The sequence below is a fragment of the Eutrema salsugineum genome, unplaced genomic scaffold (genome assembly GCF_000478725.1).
Source record: "Eutrema salsugineum unplaced genomic scaffold, Eutsalg1_0 scaffold_8, whole genome shotgun sequence".
Taxonomy (NCBI): domain Eukaryota; kingdom Viridiplantae; phylum Streptophyta; class Magnoliopsida; order Brassicales; family Brassicaceae; genus Eutrema; species Eutrema salsugineum.
Window position 1 is genome coordinate 6364517 of NW_006256414.1, and position 7691 is coordinate 6372207.

Sequence of the window (7691 nt, forward strand, 5' to 3'; positions counted from 1 at the left end):
TATGCGTTTAGAATTTTGCTCTTCTACATATTCGGTCATTAGCTCCGATTTTCCCATGTCATTATATTCATGATAGATTTAATGCATGAAACTATCCTCGTAAGCATGGTTTATTGCCAGAGTATCCCTGGATAAGTCTATCTTGGTAGACTATCCTTAAAATGTTTGTCAATGTCCATTTTAACCCGAAGATAGACAGTATTACAGAATTGCCATTTTTAATTATATTGTTTTCTTTTTAAAGAGATATTAATAAAAAAAGAAATAGGTTAAGTTAAGATTGGGGAGTCTTGTTGGTTTCTAAAAAAAAAGGAACGATAGCGGCGATGAGTGCGACGGCGAAGGCGAAAAGGAACGAACGAAACGACCAGATTCTGGCGGAGACTGAAGGTTTTCCGGTAAGATCTTCTTCCTCACACTTCTATGTTCTTTCCTCTTTGTTTACAGAAGTTTCTGCACCGTTCAAAGCATCTGCAGAGTTCAACGATGACTTCTAGGGTTCGAGTCGTCTGCAGATTTCGAGGAGTTGCCGGAATTACTTTCCGAAAATCATCTTGCGGCGCCGTTTTAGTATGCGACAGCGAGGATTAGACTTGGTTTGGTAATCTAACCCTAATTTTTTGTTTGCAGGTGATAGGGAAATTTCCGGTGGGTTAGAGGAAATCCGGTGAGGGTGAAGATCTGCGGTGAGTCAGGGTTATATTATGGTCGATTTATTGTTAATTAAGCGGAGTTTTTTTATGTTATGATGGTAGACTTGAATGGTATATAAAATGAGTAGTAGACTTGTTTCTATAAAGAGTAGTATACTAGTTCATAAATGAGAAAGAGTAGTAGACTTGTTCGGAAAAGCAGAAAGAGTAGAAGACTTGTTCAATAAAGATAGAGTTTAGTTTAGTAGACTTGTTCATAAATGATTGAGAGTGGTAGACATGTTCAGTAAAGATAAAGTTTAGTTTAGTAGACTTGTTCATAAATGATTGAGAGTGGTAGACATGTTCGTATAGTGGGTGGTAGACTTGTTCATAAATGATTGAGAGTGGTAGACATATTCATATAACGAGTGGTAGACTTGTTTGTAACTGATTAAGAATGGTAGACTAATTCTTATTCAATATATGCAGAGATGGCCTCTTCTAGCAAGAAGAAGGAGTACCCATCCACACTATTTCCGCCTGGGAGATCACCTCTGCAGAAGAAGAGTTTCCATAATTGTTGCCAATTGAGTGAATTCGGGCACATGAGAAATGGAGTTGGAAATACAGTTTTCAATGATATCATGAACACCTCTCAGGTAAGCTTGCTTTTATTTAGTAGATTTGTTTGCCTTTGTAGTTTGATTTGTTTGGTGTTATTTGGTAGATTTGCTGTGTAGTTTAGTAGACTTGTTCGTTATTGATTTATTTTGGTATCATCTACAATTCTCAGGTTGGAGTTTTGCTGAAGCTTGCTACGAAGACTTACACCTGGTCTGCGAAGACCGTTCATAATTTGGTTACCAACCAATTAACTGTATGTCAAAATGTTAGACGGTAGACTTGTTATGTCTAACCCTGACGAAGGTAGACTTTTATTGTTTTTTACGTCGACCCCTAATGACGGAAGACTTCTATGGCGGATTCTTTTAGGACATGTTGATGAACTAGACTTTTAAAGGACCATGATTTTTTTGGCATGATGTTGGTCCTTTGAAAGTTTGGTATATTTAATGCTAAAACGGTTAATTATTGGAATATTTTGCATCAATTAGGTCGACAACAATTTTTTAAAAAAAAGTACGACGGTACAAGTACTAGAAGAGAGTACAAAATTGAAGCAAGTGTTACAAGTCTAACAAACTGATTATTACAAGAGAGTAGAAAATTTAGGTTTTACATGTGATGCGATTATGTCCACTTTTACCACAAGTAGAGCATTTAGGCATCTGTCTTGGACGTTTGTTCGCTGTCGCGATCTCGAATGCACTCTTAATGCGTGTCTTCTTTGGTCTGCCTGGAGGATTGCGAACGAAAGGAGGATGACAAATTTTGTTAGCCACTTTTTCTGGCACTGGTAGTGCTATATCTCTTGGCATTACACTTCCTGCGTAAGCATGTTGCAGGTAATTTGTTTGGTAGTAAGGATGGCATAGGGAGATTCATGAAGTTTTTCTTGCTTCCGCAGCGGCTATGACATGTACACAAAGGATTTTATCAAGATCAAACCGACAGCAGGTACATGTTTTTTCCTTCAAATTGACAACATGGGCAGAAGTTGTGCCAATAACCTCTGACTGATCTGCGTCAATAACTTGCACAGCCAAAAGTTTGGCATCTTCAACCCTGATCTGCTTACAAAACATGTGAATAAGTCTACTACAAATGCTACTTCAATAATTTGTCTACTATAAAATACTAAGTATTGAGCCCCCGCAAAATCGCGGGGGAAATAAAGTATATTAAACTCTTAATTATTTTAAATATTGATAAGTAAACATACATATAAGAAAAGGTGGTGATATTTAGATGTAAATATCCAATTTTTTTTAAAAATAACTACTATTGTAAAAAAATAAATAGATATGACGTTCAAAAATATAAAGATACAAAGACGAACGAAGTCGTACAAAGCACAATTAACACACATTTATACTTGAGTTCATAGTTTACAATTAATGTAACAATGTATAACTCAATATATACATCTATATAAAAGACAACTATACAACTGACATTGAGAAGAAGTTAAACGACGATTATAACCAATATGATCAATTTTATCGATATAATTCAATCATTGATAGATATATTATTACAATGAAATGTTTTTTAAAACATTATCATGATATGAAATGTTAAAATCTCCAAACAAAGAGAATAAAATTATAGTACAAAATCATGTATGAAAGCAATTCAAAATTTTCATGATTTGTAAAAAAATTGGAAAAAAATTGGATTTCAAACCATTAGTAATAGTTTTGATACATTTTTAAGTCAACATTATCTTTCGGAAACCTAAAATTATCTTGAATTTATAACATCATATAGCATTGGACATATTATATTGGCTTAACAAATTTTTAATTGTGTGATATTAGGCCTTTTAATTCGTTAGCTGTATCAAAAATATAATTTTGAGAGAACTTTGGTAGCTCACCATCACATAGTGGTACAGATGGATTTTCATCATGGATTTTGAAACAATATATCCCATATGTAGTTTAAACAGAATAATCAATTTCTGCATCCATAAAAGTAAAAGCTAGGATATAATTATTTGCTCTCATATATCAGAAAACAAAAGATCACTTAATAATGGTGGAGGCTCACGACCAGTAGAGAGTAAAACACGAACTTGTTTGCAACAAATTAAGAACAATGGTCGTTTACGAACTGCATCTCTTTCAGTACTTTCTAATGACCAAACATAACCATTACAATCGGGACATTGCATTACGTTATTATTTGGTTTTTTTTTTCGTGATCTTCATCCTTTTCATTTAAATGGTTAACATTATTAGTTCTAATATTAAAAAAAAAGTTATAATATTATAACTACCAATAAAAATACTCACTATTCCAAATTTTTTTGGGGATAATGCTATCGTTTGATATTGGTTGAAAACCACCATCTATTCAAAAATGAATTTTTAACTAATATATGTAAATTAAATTTCCAAAAGTATATTTTTAAAAAAATATTAAATTTAATTGACATACTATTGACCAAAGATTTTTGTTGAGAGAAACTTTCTCTTTCTATTGAATTTCTAGTATTCATTGATTTTTTATGTTTCCTGCAAGCAAAAAATTTATAAAAATTCAAACATTATCAGCCAAGTTTTAAAAACATTATGTATGAGTTAATTTTTTAAAAATGAAAAAACCAATACATAACTAAATTTGATCATACTATTGAATAAATAATTCTTTCTTTGTTTAAAAACAGTGAACTCATAAATCTTATGCCAATAGTAATAGAAAAACTTGTAAGTATAGCGGATACTTCTACTTTATGTTGTTTAACAGGTGAAATGTATGCTTGATAAATAAAATGTTTATCTATCTCTAAATAAAATAAAAACAAAAAATGTGTCTTATTGTTATATATATATTATATATATATATATATTTAATTAGGTACAAAATTGTATCCAACAGTTGCAATAGTTTAGCAGAAACATAATTCCAACAGTTGCAATGGTTTAATAATCATTAACTCAATAGGTGCAATGGTTGGTAACATAATTTTAAATTCAATAGTTGCAATGTTTAATAAATAAACCATAAACTCAAGAGTTGCAGTGGTTAGTAAAATAACCATAATCTCTAGAATTGCAATATTTAGAGAAATAACCATGAACTCAATAGTTGCAATAATTCACTAAAAAAATGGTAACATTTAAATTTTCAGCATTCATTTTCCATTATAAATGGAATCATAGATTCACAAATAAACAATACTTCCTAATTACAAACGAAAAGACACAACCATACAATAACAACCGTTCATAAAATTAGCAGTTATATACAAAATATATTATTTTAAAAATATTTAATAAACATGCACAACAGTTCATTCATAGTTTTTCACGGAAAGTTATAATCTAAAATATTCAAACGAAAAGACACAACCTTATAATAATAAATTTTCTTAAAAATAATTGTTATAAATGAAAATGTAAAACTAATAAAACATAATATGAATAGAAAGACACAATGATTCAATAATAGTTTTTCATATTGTTCTTTCACAATATTAAGGTTTTTTTGTTCTTCCTAACCTTTTATTTTGTTATGAAACTTTTTGTGATTTTTTTTTTCTTTTTTCTTTTCCAAACTAAATTCTTCATAACTTTCACATAAATTGAGTTCTTTGTTGTCTTCTTTTTCAATTCATATCAAAATATATAAGTTGTGTTAAAGTGCATCTTTAATCCCCATTATAGTTTGGTATATCATGTTTCCTGTGTCAAATCAATTATATAATTGTCTCACATTTTCTAGATAATGAGTGGATGGTAGATCCTTCAATTCAAGTTCTTCTTTATTTATGGCTGAATAATTTTTTTTAAAAAAAATATAACTAAAAAACTCATAAGATAAAATAAAATATTGCCTTTTAAGATTAGTGATATAATTGCCAAGAGAATTACCATTTTTTGTTTAGTCCAATTTTTTTGGCTTTTGTTCCAAAAATATGTTCTTGGGAAATGAACAAATTTTCACCTTTCATTTCAAGTTTTTTTTTATTCATGACTAACCATCTACTAAAAAAAACTTTCTTGTAACACCATTTCTGTAAAAATTTCTTGCAAATGAACAAAGTTTTTATTTAAGGAATTTTAAGTTAATTTGAAGTTTATCAACAATAAATTGATATGTAAGATGTTGTTTTTCAAAGTAAGAGAGCATTATAAGAAAAAATTTTCAATAAAAGAAATAATAAACAATGAACAAAATATATACAATTTTGAAAAGACATAAGTATTCAGATAAGCAGCCGTTGATAATCAGCAGTTATGTACAAAATGGTATAATTAATAAAATAAAATAAAAAGACACAACCATAAAATTGTAACGTTTGAATAAATTAATAGTTATAAATAAAAAGATACAATAAAAAGACACAATTGTTCAAAGATTAATGAATTATAACATTTGAATAAATTAGCAGTTATAAATGAAAATGTACAATAGAAAGACACAATGGTTCAAGAGTCCATTCATAGTTTTCATTTTGTATTAATTAATAGATAAATAAGTATACTACAAGTGGTTATTCAAATAACATGTCTACCATAAAATATAAATAAGTCTACTACAAATGCTACAAAAATATGTCTACCATGAAATATTAAATAAGTTTACTGCATATGTTAATTCAAATAACATGTCTACCACAAAATATAAATAAGTCTACTACAATTGCTAGTGATGTAAATCATTCTACGAAGGGAAAAGAATTACAAATATAAATAAGTCTACTACAATTGCTTCGCATCTTCGTCTATCTCATCTTGATCAACCCTGCAGTTCCCGTTTTTTTCGTTTATCTCAACACATAAACGAACTGTTTCGTTTTGGAATTGCTGTAAAAAAACTACACAACTGCCTTGAATTTCCTTTAACCACAGGAGGTGTATCGATTGGCAATCTTCGTCGTACCTCCGTCAACAACATATAACTAAATTGCACCTCATGAAAATGATGATCTAATCCGAAATCTTCAAACCCCATTTGAAGAAAATCGTCATAAGATGTATGACGATCTACTCCTACCACGCAGGATCTTCTCGACTGGTCTACGACGAACTCCCACCTATTTTTCCTTAAAAACCAATTACCACTTACCAGAATCACTTGTTCCATGATTTCGGGTAATTGAAGGAAATAACTTGTAAGAAGATGTGGAATGATGAAAATAGCTTCTTATAAAGAAACAGATACATGCAAGTATCACAGTTCGACGACTGCAACCCTAATTGAAGAAGATGACACAATCGGTTTTTTTTGTAATATTTACGAACAAATTTGAGCAAAAAAGTCTTTTCAAATTTTTAAAAAGTCAAATGTCTACTATAAACAAGCTTCATAAGTCTACCATCCACCTAAATAATTATAAGTCTACTAAACTAAAGTTTATTTTTCAAAGTACAGGTTAATTGAGTAAGAACAAAATACAAACATAAGTCTACCAGTATTGTAAATAACAAATATTAAATCTACCAAAATTTAATAATTCTACTATAGTTATAATTAAATCTACCACATTATTTTCTAAAATACGACTGTTTTAAATCTACCATACATACTAATAAATCTACCAACTCCTTATAAAGCTACTATTAATAGCAATAAGTCCACCAAACAAAATAAGTCTACTGTATAAATCTGTCACCATTACAAATAAATCTGTCGCCATTACTATTTAAATCTACCAAAAAAAGTCAAACACTTACGATAAGTCAATGATATTTTCATAAGTCTATCATTAAAGATAATAAACCTACCAACAATAAATATGTCTACCAACAATAAATATGTCTACCAACCAAAAATAAGTCTACTATGCTATAAAAATATGTCTACCAAAACAAGTCTACTAAGGTTCAACAAATCTACCAACTCTCAAATAAATCTACCAACAAAAATTTGCGTTGACCAAATTTAAACAAGTCTGCTACAAATAGTGGTAGACTTATGCATAATGCCGCGCTACTTTTTGCTTACGTGACATATAAAAAGTAATGGCATTTTCGTAATAATATTTTTTTCAACAAAGCCCAAAAGGGCAAGATCGGTATACGAAGTTAATCTAGCATAAAAAATAAAAGTGTGTCAAACTATTAATAAACATTGGTTTGAAGGGTACTTGAGTAATCCACCTTTCATGATATTGATACAATGAAACATATAGTCTCTATCTTTCTAATTTCTCAGATTGTAATAAAGAATAGGACAAATGTACAACTTACAACTATAGATGTAAGAAGTGAACTTTATTGAATTAAATGTCGTCAATATCTCTTAAAAAGAACGAAAAAAGGATTCGTATTCACAAATAAACTACCGCTTCATTTAAAGCACACAACTGTGAAGAACATTACATTAACCTTGGTCGCTTTAGAGTTCTTGTCTAGTCCTCTCTGCAGAAAACACTCTTTCTTCAAAGCTTAAGGATAAAAAAAAGTAGGAAAAATGAGTAGGGGA